The sequence below is a fragment of the Amphibalanus amphitrite genome, unplaced genomic scaffold (assembly GCF_019059575.1).
Source record: "Amphibalanus amphitrite isolate SeventyFive unplaced genomic scaffold, NRLGWU_Aamphi_draft 000007F_arrow, whole genome shotgun sequence".
NCBI lineage: Eukaryota > Metazoa > Arthropoda > Thecostraca > Balanomorpha > Balanidae > Amphibalanus > Amphibalanus amphitrite.
In genome coordinates, this window is record NW_024881503.1 from 2426829 (window position 1) to 2449000 (window position 22172).

General features: G+C 50.6%; 1 protein-coding gene across 1 annotated transcript in view; it reads left to right on the plus strand.

The window, feature by feature from the left end:
- Positions 1 to 2245: 2245 nt before the first annotated feature.
- The window catches only part of LOC122378567 (serine/arginine repetitive matrix protein 2-like), a 51087-nt gene continuing 31160 nt past the window's right edge, over positions 2246 to 22172 (plus strand). The window contains exon 1 of the mRNA XM_043359789.1: positions 2246 to 2492. The gene's annotated coding sequence lies outside the window, so the exon portion shown is untranslated. The remainder of the gene's footprint in view (positions 2493 to 22172) is intronic.

Below are 22172 nucleotides of genomic sequence, written 5' to 3' on the forward strand. Positions count from 1 at the left end.
ACGGTGATCCTTCTATGAACTGTGCGTGCCTGCGTCGCCGTAGGCAGGGACCTCAGCAACCGTCTTGGGCGGCGGAGGAGCGTTGAACGTCTCCCGTCTTCACCGGTAAACAAGCCACTAACACAGGATGCGTGATCTGGGCTAGGATGCCCGGCTCTCAGGCTCGACCCGTGCTCCGATTTATCTGCCTGTCCTGAGGCGAAAAAAGAAAACATGTTTTGAGGTGGGCTGAAACGAGAGGATGATCTCGAGTGTGTCTAGGAGGAGAAACGGCTCCTCTGGCTTCTCAAGAGCCTCTCAGATGCAACGATTTAGCTGAAATCGTGCTCATCTAGCGTGTCGATGGATCATATGAATGCTATCAGTAAGCTTGCTGGATTCCTGCAAAAAGAGGCACATATGTAAACATTTCAAGAAGTACTGCCTGATATTTGGAAACTCAAATTTAGCAGCGATAAATATGATATAAGGATAATGTGCGCTTCATGTAAATATGTACATATGTACGGACTCATCTCCCTTCCCGTATCTCTAATGCCTTTATTTCACGTGCATCTCCTGAAGCTCCCCGTCTCCTCCATTCATTCACATGTCTCCCGTGTCCTCTGTGAATACTGTCTCACATGACCGGCCCTACCGGCCAGTGACGGGAGTGAACTACTCTACTAGCTCGCCGGCCGTGACACCATCCGTCTGTCTGCGGTGGTCAGAGCTCGGTCTGTGGACTCCTCAGTGGACGCTGGTGTACTCTCTGTGGACGACGTGAACCGTCACGGTGGTCATATGTTTCTCTGTCGGACGCGGCGATCACCCGTGGATTGTGTGAATGAGGGAATAAATGAGCCGGTGGTCTGGCGTGGTGTTCTCCATTGAAACCGAGTTTCACTGCAGATGATTCGGCTCTGCAAGCTAAATATTAACCCCGAACTCATTATTGTTTCATTGATTTTATCTGGAGTTTATCACAAGAATACGGTAGTAACTTCAATCCGGCTAATTTTACTAGTGACTTTTTACCTTGCGTTCAATTGTCCTCGAAATTATTCGAGTGACATATTTATGTTACACTAGCTTGTTGGTAAAACATTGATTCAAGACCTGCGTTGGAACTTGTATGTTGTAGCCTACGTTAATTGCAAGAAATACCACCAATAAATAAACTTTTTCTCTCCCTCTCTGCTACGTGACCGTCCCTACAAATGCCGCATCACAATTTTTGGTTTTCCCCATCGCGTTCGAAACCCTCTCGTTCCAATAAAGCCGCCTCCCCACTCGTCATAAACTGTCTCGGCCACCGCTCCCGTCTATCTCGTGTAATCCCCAGCCATTCAACCGTCCCCTCCTTGTGAGGGTACAGCACGGATATCATTTCCACCGACCGGGGCCACGGTTTCAAAGGCTCACGGCGCTCTTAGTAGTGGCGAAGAACGGGTGACAATTGCGAACTGGGACCGTCATTGCTCATGCATTTATTCATTGGTTAAGAGAGAGTGTGAGAGGAATGGTGACGAGTGACGTCGAGCAGCCGGCAACATCAATCGCCGAAGAATGATGTCTGTGATTGGATTTCAGTCTGGGATTGCTCGAATGTCCGCTGGCGGAGGTTAACCCCAGAGGTTGACCCGCGGTTGTCGTTCATTCCATGGGGTGAGGGTACTTGACCTTTGGCGCGCGCATTGCAGGTGCGGTGGGTGCACTCTCGATATTACAATTTATGTGCGGTTTGAACGTAGATTGTCTCATCGCTTTCGTCATTACTCGAGTGCATTGCCCATGCCTTTGCCTCCGCAAACAGAAAGTCTAGAATAGGGGGATCTGGTGTCTATAGGTTTACGAATATGTATAAACTATAAATTATTCATAATGCAAATGTAAATCAGACCTTTTTATAGACGTGATAACCTCCAAGAGTACCTAAATAATTCAGAACACAAACTGCAAGTTGAATGCCAGTCTACTTCTTCCTAATTGTCAATAATTATCCAGGTTTTGTTGATCTGTTTTGTTGATTTATTCCAGGGTCATATATTACGGCATATATCGACAAAGTTTAGAAATACGAGGCAGCCGAGCTATGGCCGCTTTCATCCGTCATTTCAGCTTCTGCATCCTGCATCTGCGCCTCGACTGTGCCAATTCGACTTTCGAACACCTCCACCGCCTCGGGAGCCCAGTCGACACCCCAACAATCGCTCAATGCTGCATCAGCATGCAAATGAACGGGACGAGGCGCGACAGCCAAACAGTTCCAGCGCGGCCTTCTCTCGACCCCGTCGGAGCTGCGCAGGGCGACCGCAGCGCCCCTGGCGGCCGGGTGCGGAGTTACGCCGCCGAAGCTGCGCCTGCTCTCGGCGAGGTGCTCAGTCGGCCAGCGACGGCTCGACGTGTTGTAAGAAGCGAGGAGTGTCTGAGAGTGCTGCGTGGGCAATTATCGTAGCATATCGGATCTGAGTGCCATAGCAAGAGCAGTTCTTCTCTGGAAAACGCACAAGGTGAGTTGACGCTGATCGAAAAGCGTCCGTCATAAATGGGTGTCTCGTGCGTGTAAGTTCTTGCGTGTTTTGGAAGGAGACCAGTGGTGATCTTGGCTACGAGTCAGGATGGAACTGTCCAAAATTAATCGAGCTGTCTGATCTAACTATTTTGGAAGTGTGTCAACTATCAACCAACTGTTTTTGACGTCATCAAAGTGTCGAACCGCGGAAGGGATACGCCCCTTCCCCCTTCTTGAGCTATAAATGTTGGGAATGTTTCTTTGCGGGGTACTGGGATTCATTAGACTATCCATGCATAAATGAAAAAGCATGTTTGCAGTCTGCAGACACAAGTTAGCTGTGAATCCGTATGTACTTCGGGTTCGGCGATATACAGCGGCCGGGCTGGTCAGGTATTTGCTACCTTTTATTTAAACGTTCCGTACGTATTTAAGTGCGACAACACTTTAATTTAGCATGGCAGCTCATGCCTTAGCTCGATGTCTATAGCTAAAGGCATGATGGTTTACTTACTCCCTAGCTAATATTTTGTCGTTATTTCATTCCACTACTGTCACAGCCAATTGTCGTCGATCTTGCTAATAAAGAGCCGACGACATATTTCCTCTATCACCGATGCAACTAGCTCTCGACATTACAACCGTCCTCATGGATGATGCACAACTCAGCCCACACGCAGTGGGGGGGGGGGGGCTTGGGAGGGTGGGGGGCGGGGCGTTGTGCCAAGCCCCACTTGGTCTCCCGAGTGCGTCTCCAGAGATAAGGAACACTGGCACCGTGTTTCAATTCGGTTCAGCTGGGACCTGGGCACCGCGCCAGACACTTCGCAGCCACTAGCGAAACGTCAACTTGCTGGCACTGGTATGGGAAGTCGGGAGATGTTACGATAAGCCGGCCTGGCATGAAGTGACGTGCATTGCGGTATCTTCAAAGGATCTTTATTTATTAGGCATTGTAGTTACTGGTTTGACATTTATTATAGGCGCTCATTAGATCTAGGAAGAGCTTTCAGCCTCTATACGATGCATAAGTTTTGCACATTTTACTTCGTCTGAGGGCTGAAGCTTCCGTGCATCGGCTTCAGCTTGGCTGAGTGTGTAAACGTAACCAATTCCGTAAGTCTAGTCAGACTTATTGACATGACCCAAGTGTTCGGTGGTCATCGGTATTCAATCGGCGGTTACCGATAAGTGCTCGGCTATTTACCGAGGGAGCCTCGTGTCTTGGAAGGTACATACGCGGTTATTCACCCGGATAGTTTTGAGTTGTTCCCTGAAGCCGAACGCTATTTACAGACTGCCTTATACTTAAAAACTTTTAATAACTATGCGTCTTCCAGTCCCAGAAATATTGTCGGTCTCACCTATCTGTATTGCACATTGCACAATGCACATGGAGCACATACTCTGACTCCTTTGGTCTCTATAAAGAAGACAAGACTGATAAATGTCAACCGGTATTGGTGTCTTCTGTCAATAAGCCTTGGCAATATCCAGCCAGGCAATATTGTGTCGGCGAGACAGCGAGATCATTAGGTACTGACCTGTCGACCCAGCTATAAGACTGGTTTATCCTGACCCAGAGTTATCTAGCGAGACAGAGGCAGTTTCACTTGGCATAATTCTCCATGTAAATGAATACGTGTGAGTGTTGTGGGGAGAAGTGTGCGGTTGCGTCGCGGGGTGGGTGGTGTGAGCACATGACACTGACACCACACCCTGCGGAGGGGACATGACACCGACAGCTACACTGACACTGACAATGACACGCCTCCCTCCGAGTCATCAAAAACAAACATTGCTCGCCTCCGACCGGGTCCCGTCACGTCACAGCGCCCCTGTCACGGTACGGCGTCACGTGATGACCGTGTGCCGTGACGATGGTGGCACCGTGTGACCGACTCGGCTCCCGGCGTGGGCGTCACTGTCACCACCGTGACGGTCTAGAGGGTGTCACGGCAGTCATCGTGACGTCGTGAGGGCCATGATGGGCGCCTGTGCCCGCCGAGTCGCCATGCTGTCAGGGTCTTCTCCCGCCGAACTGTTTTTCCTGGAACGGCGGGCGAGAGATGTCTTGGTGATTTTCTCTGAAGTTTCCTGAGCATGCAAGATAGAGCTGCGATGATCAGAGCGGCTTAGTGGGACACGGTGTTTCGGTTGGAAACATTTGGCACGCGTCTATCGGTTCGATGACAGGGACAGTTACGGGAAACAGATGTGAGACAATCGTACGGACGGATAGATAAAACGGACCGTACGACTGACGGACCATAAGTACGGCTAACGGAAGGACGGACGAACGGACGGACGGACGGAAAGACGAAAGGTCCGTGCGGTGGACGGACCGTACGACGGACCCTACGACGACCCGGTCCCGGCGGGCGGGTCCGTCAGGCGAAGGGAAACGCCGCGTGCTGAAACCCGTACAGTGTCCCTGGCAGCGGCAGCGACAGATCAAGAGGCTCAGCAGGGTTCCGCTTGCCGCGGCCGCTGTCATTCGCTGTTTATTTTCCTGTCGAGTGTCACTGCGCTGGCGGGATCCTAAGAGAGGACAGGTTTTGAATTCTCGATCCGTTGTATGCCTTTTGAAGGCGACATGATAAGATTGTAGAGCAAACTCGTCCTTTTTGGATTGTCAGGCGTCGAAACTGAGAGCTGAAATAGGAACAGACACTAGCCGTCCCTCTCATTTAGCTTTGACTTAGCTTCAGTAAAAAGAGATCGCCTGCTACAGCAACTCATCCTCTCTACGATTAAAGCTCAATCCGATTCTCTCGCTCCTTTACTCCACAATCACCGTTTCTGGTCCGTTCAGAGACACAAAGAACCAAAGCAATCAGCGGAGTAGTAGCTAGCGCCGGCACAATTCGATGACCGCTGGCCGCCGATCAGAATCCCAGGCGGGTATCTGGAGCTGACGCGAGTGGCATTAGTCCCGGCCCGTTTTGGGTCGGATTTCGCCAGGTTCCAGCGTGGCCATTCCCGAACTCATTTATCTGCGGCTTCTGATAAGTTTAGTAATTTATCACTGACGACGCAGGGGCGGACGGGGAGCGCCCTCCGGTCAGTCAGTGACGTCAGAGAGCGAGACGCGCAGACGCCGGGTTGTGTCTGGGCGGCTCCCGGTCGAGTGGAATGGCTCGTTTGGAACAGCTTCTTTGGAACATTCCCTGTGGAATGATGGAATGGCTCCTGTAGAATCGGCGACGAGTGGAACGGCTCCAGTGGAACGGCTCTGTCAGATCTGCACCTATTGAAAGCGCAAATATTCCTGAAGAATAGTCTGTCGACTTTTGTGGAACGTCTGAGCGGCTCCGGTAAAGCGGCCCTTGCAGTGTATAACTTTGCTCCGTGGCGGAGATGCTTGCAAACCTGAAGTGCTCCCGTGAAACCACGAAGCAAATCGTGCAGAGCGGCGAACCGGCTTCCAGGTTCCATGGAGCAGCGGAGTGGTTCCTGCGCACGGCAGAGTAGCTCCCTCGAAACGACCAAGCGGGTTCCGCATAGCCGTCAGAGTGGCTCCCTCAACTCCGCTGCCTCGCTGGTTCCGGTTGGTTTCGCGCGTCGGCGCTGGAGCGGCACATAACATGTCACTCTTGGAGGCGACGTTATGGCTCGATGCGCGGTTTCTGTTTTCGTGGCCGACCTGGCCTGTCCCATTTTAGTGGTTGACAATCTCTCCAACGGGGAGGACCGAAACAAACTATTTTGTAGGCCGCCAGTCACGTTTGAACTTCAAAAGCGTGAGCCTAAAAGATGGCTTCTGTCCTTTGGGTCTTGGGAGTTTCCTGTCCTTAAATCATGGACTGTTAGGGTAGCCCATTCATCAATCATAATCTTAATGAATTTACAGCAGCATTTTGTTTACTTGCTGGCTGAATGCTATCAACGTCATGAATTGTGGATATCCATGTAGCTGGATCATGTTGATTAGCTTTAATTAAATACGACACATTCCTTGGGCCTTAAAGGTAGTGTGCCAGCTTTCTTGGACCGTATGGAGTTAATGGCCCAGATAAGGAGAACCGGATTTTTAGAACTTATCCATTCCTTCAAAACTCATGGAAACGTCTTAAATTCTTCAAATTTTGAGTACCCCAGTGCGAAATTCGCCCCGACGGGTTGTCGGTCGTACCCCAACCACATTTCACACCACTATGAACAATAAATGCACACACTGAAATCGCTATTACCGATATGCTCATCCAATCAAGTTTCGATAAACCCGTTCATCATCATCTCCTGCGGTTTCGAACACGCCTGTTAGGTGGCTTCTGATGCTCGTCGAGGTCGGAATTTCCAAATACGCGTGGTGCGTCGGGCCGCGCGCTCTGACTTCGGCCAAGAAAAATGCGTCAGCTGATCATTGTCATTTCTGCCACTTGCGTGTGGTGAAATGGGGTCATAACTTATAAGACGGCTTTTTCATATCAATTATTTTACATAAAATCATATTTCAAACCATAAATAATGTTCGACAGCCAAATAAAAGAAACAATACCAATACGGGCTTACAGTTTAAGGCTCGACATTGTGTTGTCTACGATTAGACAGCTGATAACTCATTCCCGTACGTCGTATGGTCGTAACACTATAATGACCTTTGCTTATTGTCACAAGTGCGCCGCATTCGCGATTGTTGCCCGACGCCTGTTTGCAGGTGAGCCCACTACAGTTGTTATACATATCTAAAAACCGAAAAACTTTTAGGCGAAAAAGGCACTATTCCAGGCCCATTTTTGATTTTTTTTGCGATATTAGGTAAAAACAGAAGCTTCTTATCCTAGGAAAAATAAAATGGGAAATCTTTCAAAGGTGGCACACTACCTTTAAAAGTCAATGTTTCCGATTCCCCGCACGCGACTAAGATAGCCATTTTTGGATACACCCCGTACGAAGCCCCTCCGCCGCGTGTCTTCGCCCGTCGCCGGAACTGCCGAGCAGCTGTTCTGCCCTACGGACAGCCTCCCTACCGTGCCGGACTCGGTGCTGGGGCTACGGTACCCTATTTTCACCCTTCTAAACTGCATCAGAAAGGAGCAGCCGCGCGGCGGCGCTCAACCAAACATTGCGACATCAAGCGGTAACCGCACAAGACAGCAACAAGCTGTTGCAGTGAGCCAACCGCGAAGACGAGATGGGTGGGAGAGACAGCAACAGCAGTGGAGGGAGGGTAAAAACAGACGCCCGCGGCATCTGTCCACAGACCTAACTCACTTCCGCCGGAAACAGACTCAGGCTGGGAAGGGAGGGGGGCGTGATACACCTGGAGTCATGCCGATTGCCGACTGAAGGCCTGAAGGACATTATCATTCATAAATAAGAATATTAACGTGATGGAAGATAGCGGTTTGTTTGAGCTCGATTCACATGATATCCTGATGCCTCGAAAATAGCTATTAGCTACATGTCCGAAATTAGGTGGCATCTACCGTATCACAGTTCTCTGCTTGACACCATTGTGCGTCGCTGTGTGAACGAGCCCTTACAGAGTTGTTAGTTGCGCCAGACGACCACCTCCTCACCAGTCGCGACGTGGGACGGATGATGTCATTTGGTGTCCTCGGGCCCGACGATAAACAGGACTGAGTGATGGTCGAGGCAGACAGGCGTCATGTAGGACAGTCAGTTGGGTCAGGCCTGGGAGCTGGGTGGCGGTACTGGCTGATAGGGATGGGTGGCGGACGGCGGTACTGGGTGGTAGGGATGGGTGGCGGTACTTGTTGACGGTACTGCGGTTGCTAGTAGGTACTGCTGCTAGCTAGTGGTACTTTTAACTGTGCAGTGTGCTCCAGCCTCCAACTGGCCGTATTTCTCGACAGTACCGATACTCGTTATTGACACGGATAGTTCTTGTAGTACTTGGTACCGATTTAACGCATTCGGTGCCGTACAGCGGCTAACTTCAGTCAGTTCTTAGTTCTTACCATCCGTGGCTGAGACTGGAGAGAGAGAGGGCGTTACGAGCACGTAGAGAGGCCGCAGAGAGAGTGAAAGAGTGATGAATGCAGTGTGGAGAATGTGTGATCGTTTACCGGGGGTCGGGCGGTCACCACCGCCAGCAGTCTCGGCCCTAACTAAAATTGATCGGCCCGCTAATGAATCGGCGCCCTGAGAAATGGCTCAGGGAGACCGGAAAGGCGAGAGCAGGGGCGTTCGGCTCGGTACCGTGCTTCGTTTGGGGCCGTTCGGCTGTTATTGGTATGCCAGACGTCGGATGTGGAAGGAGGAAGCCTCTGAAAAGACGGGAAGGGATCAGGGAGTGGGGTGGGGAGTGCGGGCTCCAACCCACTCTGTTCCACCGTGTGGCACAGTGGATCGGAGAAGTGACATTCTCGTTGTGCGTGCGTGCGTGCGTGGTCTATGGGCGATAGTCGATCGCATGTGAGTGAAATGCTTGAACTACGGTGAAGCAATAAACCTTATACACCGATCCCCAACATCCAAGCAGCTATAGCTTCGTCTACACCCTGTTTCAACTTCCATAATTTCTTATAGAGTCTAAAGGCCGCCCCACACTGGAACTCGCATGCGGGTTGCGAGTTTGCGGGTTTTGAGTTTGCGGGCATAATACTAATTCATAGAGTGATTAGACCGTTTCCTTATGGTAACTTCATGAATGCAGTGAAGCCGGTACACCTTCAGAAACTTACATATAGTCGCAATACCAGCGCAACGAACCAAATTTTGGCTCCAACGAAAAACCCGCAAACCTCGCAGAACTCGCAGACCTCGTAGCGAGGAAAATCGAAAGTTGACTCAAAATCAACTTTTGGAATGCAAGGCAAGGTCGCTCGCGAGCTAAAAACATGCAGACTCGCTTGTTAGATGGTAGTGTGGGTCACTCGGCCTAGATTGTATTATTTGATTTTGAAGAAACCCGAAAACCCAAAAACTCGCAACCCGCATGCGAGGTCCAGTGTGGGGCGGCCTTAACGGCTGTCGGCATGCATTTTACTTTTCCTGCATTTCAATTGATTATTGATTGGGCAATTCGTAGCCTCCATTTTTACATGACTAGCTAGTTTAGTTTCAATATATTGTAATAATGTATCGAAGGCCGTTTTCTGTTGACGTTAGTGTGGGATCAGCAGGTTCCGTTGGCGCTTCATTGGTCGTAATGTGACGTCATCTTCCACTCGTGCCAAGGCCAACACCAATATACTGCCTCCATGCGCAACAAGCCAACAACATGGCCATGGCCGCGTTCGGCAACATCTGAATAGCAGTCGGTGATGAATTGTGAGCTGCGACTGGCGACATTATTGGACTCTTTGTTCGGAATTTTGCCGCTTAAATCATTCATGAGATTACTTTCCACCAAACAGACCGCCGAAGGAGAGTGATTAGCTTTCGAGCCTGTCCACCACTGCTTGAAACCGTCTGCCACCTTTAGCTTCCTACACTTATGGGGGACCGAACGCTAAACCAAATGTTTGTGGCAACGGGAGATGGGTAAAATGGTGCACCACGGTCTTAGGTGCAAGCGATTAACGTTCAGTTCACCGTTTAAACATTTGGCAGATTGCCATTGGATGATGAGCTGTGAAACGGTGATGACGTGGACCTATGGGAGTTGAAGATCTGTCAGGTTGAGATGTCAAGTACCTGGGCCATGGTAAATGAATGGGTTTAGACTTGAGGATTCCGCCAACTCTATCACATATCCACTGCAGTATTTATTCTGAGGAGCAAACGATTCCCATCAGTAACGCATCGACGTCTTGGTCAAATCTGGTGAAGAACGGCTTGTCATCATTCAGAATTTCGGAAGACCGATGGTCTTCTGCAGTGTCGCCCTATGACTACTAAATTCGGCTCTCGGCTCGCTTGATGAGCAGAATGTGAAGTGGGAATGAAAACGTGTTGAGAGATGAGAGATGATCATTTGATCTGCACCGATCCTATCACGATTCGATGATGCTGGTGACGTACCGTGCTGATGATGAACTGGCTGCCAAGGTTATGCGATGTCAATATGACAACTGATGAGGTTTGGATGACGTTGAAGTACCTACCTTAAAACTGATGTTATTATTGTTACACGGCACTCGTTTCGCAAGTCGACCGATTGTAGTCACCATAGTCCATGTCCAATGAATCGCCAAACGCATATCGATTCCCAAGCACGCATACGCCTCCAGGCGCGTCTGAGTCCGTTTAAAGAGTTAGTTGACAGTGGTTTAACCCGCGCCCGGCTGGGGGTCCTGGATTTCCACGCCCTGCTGGGGGGGGGGGGTGTTTGAACACCCCCCTTCTAACTCGGCTCCTGGGCCACGTAGCGATACGCGGAAGGCGGCGTTCGAAAGAGCGCAAAAAATAATGAGGAAATCACTTCGGTCAATTTTTTGATCAGGTCAAAGGTCAGGTCACCAGAGGTCATTGAAGGCAAAATTTCGCCGATTTCCAGGTCGAATGTCGACAATTTCCAAGAAGCCAACGCATAACTCGGGAACCAATAGAGCTACAGCGCCGCGGAAAAGCGCATTCGATAGCCCTATTAACGCCCTTTCTGAATAATTTCCTCAGATTTGACCTAACGTCAACGGTTTTGCCTGCAGGGGGCAAAAACTGCAAAAATAGACGATTTTTTCGGAAACAGTTTTTCTGCAATAACTTTTGACCCAAGCCTTGTACGAGCTTAGTTTCACCGGCATCGTGTTGCTCTCGTCAAGACGCCTCGAATGAACTATAACTTAACCTTGAAAGGTCAACTTGAAAATTTGACCTCAGGTCAAGGTCATGACCTGACCGGAAAGGGTCATGTTGCATATCAGTCGATCCGTATCTTCGAGCTGAACACATCTAAGGCGTTTTCATCGCTCTAGCATGCCTCTATCAAAAGTTATTTGCGAAAAACTGTTAGATACCATTCGTGACCTAAGATGACCTCAGGGCATAAACAGGGGTCACGGACACCATTTTCATGTTCAGTGTGTCTAAACCACTTGTAATTCATAGTTTGGGAGTGTTTATAATGTCTTTCGTCCACAAGAGGCGCATTTCAATTTTCTCCCATTGACTTATAATGGGGAGGTCGCAAAATTGACCTGACCTTAGGTCATCGATATCAAAATTCTGAGATATACATTTTGTACATGCTATTGCTCTTAGCAATCGCTGAAAGTTTCAAAGCGATCGGTCACTCGGTGTAGCTATGACAGACATCGAAACTTGTTATGAGGTGAGGTCACTTCAAGTGACCTGGTGACCTGACCTTGAATGACCTTGGTCTGAAATTTTCACAACATGTGTAGAATTGATGTATGATAAGGTGTACCAAAAACGGCGGCGCTCCGCGCCGCCGTTTTTGAGATATCCGCGAAAAACCACAAGGGGGGTGTTCAAACACCCCCCAGCAGGGCGCGGGTTAATAGGACAAATAGGTAATCCCGATTTAAAATCAAGATTACCCTGGGCATATCTATGACCTATAAAATGATACAAATAGAAACGCTCTCGTGCCCAATGCTATAATAGCTTGATACATAATTATTAGCTTAATTTCTCGAACCTTTAGCGAATCCCCCTACCGCCCCCGCCACCACCACCGAAAGTTTTCCATCCCGTTCGTATTGGTGGGAGATGTGACTACCGTCAGATCCAGCCGTCTCAGGTTCTCTCCTTCTGGCACATGTTCCGCCTGCTGTAAGCTGATTAGTGATTATGGTGAGAACAGCTCACTGCGCTCGTCAGGTAATGACGCGAATGGCTCACTGCGACCCCTTTTCCAACACAGTGGGGGACGCCGGTGCAGTCCACCACCCCCCCCCCCCCGGGCAGTTATTGGTCAATTTGGGTCGACGCACCATGTAACCCATGACGGGTTCATTGTGCCAAAAAGGCGCGCCGCAGAAAACCGCGCGCCCGCTGCCCGGCGCACTGGAGCGTTTAGTGATGCGCGCTGGTGCCAACACCGCGACACTGCCCGCCATGAAAGGCGAGCTGCTGCGGCCGGCGCCGGACGCGGCCGTATGCTGATGGGTCGGTTTAGTTTATTTGTGTTTGACCACAGACACGCATTGAGGCTCGAGTGCGGTGACCCGGTGAACCGCTCCGTGAATCGGGGTCACACACCGGATGTTGTTGAACGCGCTGTATTTGTTTTATCTGGCGGCGATTATTGAATGATGAAAATTGGAACAGCCGTAAGTGAGTGTTGACAGAAATAATAATCAATTGAAATAATTCATCTTTTGTGAGAAAAGTTTTCTGTCAGAGCTCCGGATATCGCTGAAATATGGTCCCCAGGCAGATATATTTTAGCAGTAAATAGTTTCCGATCGGACTGGTATCAGCACTATTTTAGGCGATGTCTCGTTGGGCTGGCATATGGCTACAGTTCTCGAGCTGAAGCCGCTGAGGCGGACGAAAAATGGAGGCAGATAGCAGGCTCGATCAGTGAGGAGCTTTGTAACGGAAGTCAGGAGGGCTGGTCCCACAGCTCCTGCCACAGACAGTCGCCTGTGAGGGCAGCTGGTCGCTGCTGACGTATGTAGCTTTCTAGAGAGAACTCTTTCCTTATCAAGCCCCCTTTTGTGTAGATAGACAGCCGCTACTGACAGTCAGACCCAGCGCTGTCTGGTTTTGCGTCAGTCTGGTTTGTTTTGAGCACTCATCGGGCTCAATGTTGGTAACGGGCTATGGTTTTATACAAAGCACACATTCCGAGCCAGAAAACACCACTACGCACTCCCTAATGAGAGGTGTGCGAGGCGGCCCTGATGAGCCCTGTGTTACCCATTTATCCCCCATTGGTGTAAAGCACGGGCTAGATTATGTCCATAACGAGAGAACAGTAAACTGAAACGAGTGTGACTGAGAATGGGAAAATAGAATGAGAGCTGGAGGGAAAGAAAATGACGACATTAAGGAGGAGAGTAGAGACAGGCAAAGGGTTTGGGATCGTTAAAAGTATGGAATCGCCAGTGAGGGAGGGGGAGGACGGATGAGAAAATCGCTTCCTGTTTCCGCTGTGTGCCGAGTCAGGTGTATCATAAAATCCCCAGCAATTTTAGTAATTTCGCTAATTTGATTTAATGGCACTGTGGGAAGAAGCCAATCGCGGGTGCTGTTCCATGAAAAACCGCTGCATTTTCTCCAGTTGAACCGCTGGGGAATTGTTTTCGATGATTGTAGGTGACGTTGAGTTTTATGTTACTATGTCAGTTCATTTACTTGACTTGAGTAATGAGTATGATCAAAACCTTACGATATCGCAAGCTGTTCCTCTCATGGTAAAATGATTTACCAAATATTGGCAACGCTTTTGGCCGGTATTGTCAATGTCATATTCATGCTTGTTTGTGCCAACTACTTTGGAGTTTGTTACCTATACCGCCTCTTGATGGTTGGAATTGTCTTCTCTTGAAATGCACGTTAAGGCTGGGCAAAAATAAATTAAAAGTAAGCACGTCTCAATGCAGATTTAAACATGATTTTTATATATTATCTTATACTTGACAGACAACAAAAAGACGGTGTGGGTGACGAGAGATGTCAGACATGAGACGTCACAGCCTCTGCCACGCCGGGCAGACATCACACCACGAGTGACGTCTGACGTTAGAGGTTCAATGGAGCCGCCGCGCGGCTGCCTCTCAACAGGAAGCGGCCCCGCCCCCACTCAGCTGATGGCACCCCCTAATGGAGGGGCGGGGCGGGTCAGTGCACCCTCCCCTCCCCCATGACGGGCAAATCGAACATTGATTGAGCTGTCATCGACTGGGTGTAGCCGCCGCGCGCCGGTTCGATGTCCCCGGCTCCCCGCTGCAAGTTCACTTGCCCTCACAGAGAACAGCGCCAGCCCACAGACAGCGCAAGTACCGTGTCTTAACTATATTGCTCTGCGCCGGAGTCTCGTCTAATATCTAGCCGGTGGGCTTTGGTAATTGGTTTCCCTTTTTCTGGTCACCGCGACACAAACCCTGTTTCCAGTGTTCGGCTTTTGTGTCGCACTATTGGAGCGTCGTGCTATTTGTTTTGCTATTTGTGCTGATTTAATTATGTGGTCCATCTACGTCTTTAGTGTTCCAATATTGGTTTCAATCTCACAGCGCAGGCGATCATCAATCACCCAATTCAATGGGAGCTAATCTCTCTTTCTCTCTCTCTCTCTCTCTCTCTCTCTCTCTCTCTCTCTCTCTCTCTCTCTCTCTCTCTCTCTCTCTCTCTCTCTCTCTCTCTCTCTCTCTCTCTCTCTCTCGCTCGCTCGCTCTCTCTCTCCCCTCTCTTTTGCTGTTTGTTTCTTCCCCTCCTCTCTCTCTCTCTTTCTCTCTATCTCTCCATCTTCCTTTTCATTCTCCCAGCTATCTCTAAACCTCATTCGCTCTCTCTCCCTCTTCCCCTCCTCTCCCTCTCTCCCGGACTTGACTGCGCTGATGTGCTCCTTTCTCGTCCGCTCGCCTTGACCGGCGCGGTCGCTCTATCTATTCACTGTCCAGGATCCTCCTCACGCTCCATTCAACACGTGGGCCACTGAGCGAGCTGTCTCAATGTCTCACAGGCTCACTTCCTCACTGTCTTACTGCCTCACTGTCTCACTTCTCCATAGGCTCACAGCCACTCTCTGTCTCACTGTCTCACAGCGAGGCTTTATCCCACTGCTATTCTTCAACGCCATGCTTCATCACATTGTCTCATAGCTGACCGCCCTGCCTTGCCGTCCTGCCTCACTGTCTCTATCCAACACTGTCCCACCTCTCCGGTTCTATCTCTGTCCGTCCCTGTTCCTCTCACCAGTCGCGGCGAGACGACTGATTACCTCTGACTCGATGATAATCACATCGCCGCTGCGGGCGGTGTGCCGCTGACACGGTGTCACCGCTGCGTGACACGCGTGTCACTTTCACCTCTGGTTCTCTCGCGGCCGTGTTCGATGTCCTCGCGTCTGCTCGCTCGTCTGTCTATCTGTCTGTCTGTATGTCATCTGCGCCGCCGCGCCTGCCTGCTCGCTCGATCGGCGCGGTATCTCAAAGCTGGTCAGACAGTCTCCCATATCACCAGTCGGCCGTCGAGCCATGTTCGGCCGCGTCTCGTGGCTAGCGGCCAGGGTTATCCGGCGCCGAACCGCGCCTGGCCGTGCCGTGCCGTGCCGTGCCGTGCCGGCGTGGTCAGTCCCTAGAGAGACTCCGCTACGTGCACTGTCAGCCGGAGCCACCGCCAGACTACTGATGGGTGAGGGCAGGCGGCACGCGCTCACTGGGCCCGGCTCGGTCGCCACCCTCCCGGATTAGATGTCAACACAGGGAGACGTGCCGGAGACTTGGGCAAACAGCTGGCGTGTGGAGGAGACGGCACGGCTCGGATATGGGCAGGGAGGAGGCGGGAGGTGCCGGATCGGGGAGATGGATCAGATGGGGTCCCGGATCCACAGGGCGAGACAGAATCAACAAGAGGCCCCAGATCCAAGTATGGGTGAGACGTGAGTTCTTGTATTGAGAGGATGATAGAGAAATCGATGATCCCGGATCCAAGAATGAACTTGGCAACGAAAGTTTCATCAGGTTCTAAGCCTTCATGCAGGCATGTGAAGGAAGCGGAATCTCCCAAACAAATTATGTAGATGCCAGGCGACCCAAAAATGCCGTTACCTCCAATGACTCCATTGTGGCCTCATAACTTATGCCTAAATACAATGGCCTCTAAAATGATCTTATTTTGACGCGATAATTATCTGCTATGTGATCTTAGATGATCATAAAGATCTCTGGTTTTGCTGAACTGAGATCATAACCCTGTTCAGCGCCCATCGTTTTCCCGTTCAGTGTTCATCCAGAAGTTAAAGTAAACGATCTTCACTAAGGTTTGATGTGCTCACTGCCTGTGAGACCAGCTATATTGATATAAGTATTATATCTATAATAAACTTCAACACATTTTCGGAATTTCAAAGCAACTCGCAATCATCGTCATGTCCTCTGGTCATTGGATTTTGGGACAGTTTAAATTCTGCGGTCGGACGGCCACTACGTCAGAGCTCTGGCAATTACCGTTGGCGGGCGGCCGCTATTTTAGAGCCGGGGCTCCATCCGTCCTCAGGGAGGTGGGCCCGGCTGGCGCACAAATCAAACCCCTGACAGATGGACGGACTGCGCCACAGCTCCCAGACCAGCGCGCCACAGTCGGCACGCGGCCCCACGCCGGCCGGCCGGCCGAAATTATCACCGGCAGCAGAATCTCAGGAGATGTGGGGATGATGTTTTCTCAGAATCACTTCAGGAGGTTTGAAATGTGTCTATGTTTTGCTCATTTTGCCAGTCTTATTTGGATCTCTCGACTGAGTGCCGGCAGATTTAGGGCCTACCTTATCCGTCTCATCAGTCGAGTCTACCGCTGAGTGGGTTGAATCCGGTGCAGTAACCAGGAAGGGATTCCCCATTCCATCGTTTCACGATCGGCCGAGCTCCAGCGCAGCTCTGCGCAGCTCGGCTGGCTGTGGATCGCTGAAGCTCGACTGCGGGCCCACTGAAGCTCGATGGCGGGCTGCCGCAGCCCGCTGGCCGGCCGGCGCCGTGTGACATAAATGGCCGGCGCGCACCGCTCGGCGCCGGCGACCATTTATTATACGCTGATGAGCCAGTGCCGATAACGGGAGAGCCATGGACCGTGGCGGCTCCATACTCATAGCGCACGGCTGGGCGGCGACTGGTCCATAGCTCACAGAGTTCACAGAGCTACTTCCCTGGCTCATGCGGAGTTTACAGGAGGGACTGTGGGTCATTGTGAGCTCACTGTCAGACCGCAGGTTATCGATTGCTCTCAGCGGGGTTTTGAGTGCACTATAGCTCACCACCAGTGGCCTTACGTAGCTCACAACCGGCTGGGTCTCATCGACAAACCGTGCCTTTTCTATAGCTCACCACACCGGCCCGTAGCTCATCCGTACTGCTCACAACCACCCACACATTCGGGGTCGGCTAATGGCGATGAGTAGAGAGCCAACGTAGACCATCAAAAGGTCATCCACAGCGCTAAAGGCACCACTCAAACTGAGAGACCTGACGCGGAACGGTGTCACTAGGCTTTTGAGTTGGGACGGTACTATAGAAAAGAGACCATTGAACGGCGCACAGATGTCGCTAACTGTGCACTATTGTGCACTTTTGAACAGATGGTGTGCACAGGCGGCACGTGCACGTTATGGTGCACTGGTCGCGTGTTTGCGGCAGTGCAGAGCTAGGGGTGGCTCACCTCCCCTCCACTCTACCTCAGTGGTAGCTGCGGTGTGCAGCCCCCTCGTTTTTCCCTGCTCGTGGCTATCCACTAATGGTAGGGCACGGGAAACAGAGCACCTTTATGGAAGAGGAGGCCGCAAGGGAGCGGGGTTATGAGCTTTAGCCCCTGGTAGCGTCGGCAGCACGGGGGAGAGGGGTCGGGGAGGGGGCAGGAGAGGGGCGGGGAGTTTTTCTTGTTACCTGTAGTCTAACTATCTCAACCCACACGCTATAGTGCTATATTACTTACATCAGACGCACCTGCCATTTTCCTGCGGGAATACCGTAGCCAATGTATGTAGAGATGAGCCTCTTATATGATGCATGGTATATTGCCTTGGACTATATCCGTACTCTGGTCATAGGTGACCCATCTGTAATGTGGTTAAGGCGGTAGCGGGGCAGCGATCGATGCTATGACATGGCTGCCAGTCGTGCGCTGTTATTGGTAATTAAGAAACGAACAGGCTTTTTCATGCAGTTTGATCAGCCAACACCAACGCTCTGCTCCTTATAATTATCGAACATAATTAGGCACATACCTCGAATAATGCAAATAATTGCAGTCATTATATTGTGTAGGTACACGTGTGTCCTGATGATTTGCTTACCTATCGTGATAAAATAGTGTAAAACCTGAACGTTATGTAGCTGTACGGAAACACACATTGCCCAAATGACTGTTCTGTTGGTCTTGTAGAATGGTATGTTTCCTCGACTTATTGCTGAGACAGTCTGTTCATTCCACCCAATCCTTCATCATATTAACTAGCACTTTCCCTTTGCCACTCCTAAGCTCGAGCCGTTGAAATGTTTGGCCTTTGACTAGACCAAGAAAGCAATTAAGACGGCTCCGAGTTGAAATTATCTTTGCCGGAAGTTAATTAGCACAGAGAGCTGGCACAAATCCTCTCTGATTCTGGTCTATAACGTACTGGCATATATTTGCAGACAGACGTGCCAAGACGAGTGTGTAATTTCCGCGGTATAGACCGTATGCTTATCTTTGTTATTCCTTTTCATCCTTAGTAATTACGTTGCATGCGTGGTTTCTACTTCTGCACTGCATGACATATAAATTGTATCCTTTGTCTTTTATATCGCTTTTTACAGCTTTGTCGCTGTGCACGTTGAGTCCGATATGACGTATATTTGAATTGAAAATTGAAATTATGCTAGCTACCACCACGTAAGAAATGTTTATTTTCGGTTTACTACTTTTTATCTGACGCCGATTAATCACCAACCCTGAAAGTAAATGGAAGAAAAAGATCCGTTACATAAAAAGTAGATGAAAAGCCCCATCCCCAGTCAAATGGCAGCCGCAATCTGCTGCTCTCTGGAAAATGAAGCGAGGGCTCGGTATTTTCTCCTCAGCGCACGTCTCTCGTGATTTTCTACATGAGCTCCTCCGCTGGCATCGCTACCGCGTACCCCTACACTGCGTCTCCCTATCTCATCCTCTTCTCTCCTCGGGCTTCCGAGCACCCCAGCTCGTTAACTGGCAACGGCGGCACGAAAACCACTTATGCCGCCAAGATTGTTATTCTTGGCACTTCCCCACCGGTCCGGGCGCGCCCGCGGCCGCTATTGGAAATCCGCCCCTTCCCATTCAGTCATCGACGACGGCGGCGGCGGCGCGGTGTCGGAGGCGACGGCAGCGGTGTCGGAGCCGACGGGGCCGTGAGGGCGACTTTGAGCTGCGAGCCGGGTGTCTCCTGGGACACGCTTGGTCCGGCCTGATCGATTTTGGCTTACGCGCAGTAGTATAGCCGCTGTGCGTTGTTCCTGGGTTGGTATGGCATCCTTTCCCGCAGCTCAGACATCCACCAGCGTCTCCATTCAGCCTATTCTGAAACCCAGACTGCAAATCAACATCTTTTGGGGTCCTATTTTAGCATTTTCTTGTTCAATTCAGCTACCTCCTATGGCGTCCACTTCAAATCAGTTTCGAAGTCCTCCCGAGTCCCTCAGTCTTATCCCAGCGTCCTCCGTCTAGGCTCTTACAATTTTCAACATCCTTCCTTTTGGTACTTTAGTCTTACTTCCGCCACAGTTTCAGCTCGTCTTGCGTCCACCCTGCTCGGGTCAGTCGGCCGATCCACCGATTCCGGTAGAACAGCCATATCGTCGCAATGCTCAGTTGCCGCGAGCAGGCCGATTTGGCAGCCTTTTCCGTCCGAGAGGAGATGACGAGGCCGATTAGAGGGGAAGAGGTGGGGAGAGGAGAGGAGGGGAGGGGTAGAGGTGGCCGGAGGGAGAGCTCCGACTAACGAGCTTCCGCCAACGTCCGACGGAAGCCTTTGTTTCCGATCCGGCGCCGTTTGGTGGCGGATCGACGTCTTTCTTCGGCTCCGAAAGGGAAACTGAAAAGAGCAGTGAAGAGTTGAATGTGTTTTCTGCAATAAATGCGTCATGGCGGATACAATACAGGGTGCTTGTGTACATAGATAGATCTGTGCGGAACTGTATAGGAGTCCATGAAAGCATGTAGCTAATCTACCGAGGCATAAATATTGTACGTACTAGGATCTAGGACATACGTAAGGATACGTGAAGGATCTGCACTTGCAAAATGCATTGCTTGCTTCCTTTTATTTTATTTCCAGCGTTCATAAATCATTTCTCAATCAGTTTCTCAGGATGTCGAAAGCTAAGATCATAATTGGTTACATAAATCGAGCTAATTGCTCAGATTATTGGGAGCACAATCTCATTCCCGATACGCTTCCGTATCGGCCATTTGCATCTGCATTGCCCATCAATAAGCGCACCCATCCAAATCACCAGCTCATGAAGTGGCGTGCTGCCTCCACTTTGTCCACCTTCCTTCCGTTCCCCGTCCCTCCCCGGTCCGCCTGGAGCCGGCTGCCCGCTGCGGCGGGTCCTTGGCCGAATTCTGCCGTCAGGAAATTGCGGCTCATTGGCGGGGGTCCGTGACGGTCGCCGCTCAATCATGTCCGAAATGAGAGAGCGAGCGGCTGGCCTGCAGTGTTTGCTACCTCAAAACAACACCGCTCCAGATTGCGGGCCGGCGGAGTTTTTAGTGGGAGTGCTGCTCCGATCCCACAGCTGGGAGAACTGGGAGGGGTTTCTGTTTGCTGGCTTTATTGCAGTGAGCTGAAGCGAACGACGGTGGAACGGAACGTTTGGACACTACTATATGTGTGCCTGTAAAATGTATGGAGATGCCTGTAGGGATGGCGACTGTGAAATATTTGCCAAGAAGCATCAGTTTAATCTGTGAGGAAACCAATGGAACAGTGTACAAAATGGACAATGCCTCGAGTTGCTCTGTATGCTGCTGCTACGTTCCTACTATAATAATTTTGCTTGTCATTTAATTTCTGCTGACGTTAATCTGCCATTAATGCCAAATACAAACATATGCTGGAGTCGATAACATATATGTAAGCATTCCTGTTCCTGACCAGTCCCAAACAGTCTGTAAGTCCCGTTCCAACCCACCCAGGCCAGTCTGTTCCGATTCAATGCGCCCCAATCCGTCCCCCAGAATCCATTCCGATGCGCCTCGACGGCGGCTGGGTAGGTCCCCTCCTGTAGACACAGCGGGTCGGTAGGTAGGTCCCCTCCCGTATACAGGGCGCGTCGACGACCCTTTACGACCGTCGCCACCGACGACCGACGGTCAGCGGAGCTGGACAGACCCTTTGTTCCCGGGTGAGCACCCCTCCCCCTCTCTCCCCCTCTCTCTCTCTCCCCTCTCCAGGCCAATCCTTAAGAAAATCCTCGCTAAGCGGTGACTCAGGCTGCCATCGACCGTGCGAAGGCCGTCTCGAGGGACGAGGACGCACCAGCGTCGGAACGCTATTACCTACCGGGGGTGTTGCCCCGGCTGGGATTGGCACACGGCGCACGCTTTGACTATGGTCTGGTCGGTGGTTGTGGAGGAATAGGTAGGTTCACACTTTGTCGGTTTTTGTCTTTTCGTTGGTTGATGTAACCCGGTATCGGCCTACTTACAGGATTTGGTATAATCGGCTTATTTCAAAGCCGTAAAAAGTGGACTTACTCTGAGCAAATCATCAAAAATGGATCAGCCGCGAGGACCAATTTTGATGTCGCTTCTTCAGGCGTTCCAAATGGCACGCACAAATCCCATATGCTAGAAGCAACCAATGCCTGCATAATGCATATGACACAATTCACTATTAATTAGGCACCATTGATCACTGTTAATTCAATGCCTAGTTTGAATGGTTCAGTAACTGGCAGATAGCCCAACCATATTTGTTCATTTACACCGATGGAATTCGGTGCGAATCTCTGTACTAATGACATTCCCTATAATTATATCGTGGAAGAACCTGTCTCTCCAACATTACCAAACCTTGACCGTCATGTTTTCATTCCCCCACTGCCCTTCATTTCCCTTATCAATACCGCTGACTTATGTTCGCAAACCACCACCTGGATCCGCCACCTGGCTCCCTCGATGGCCT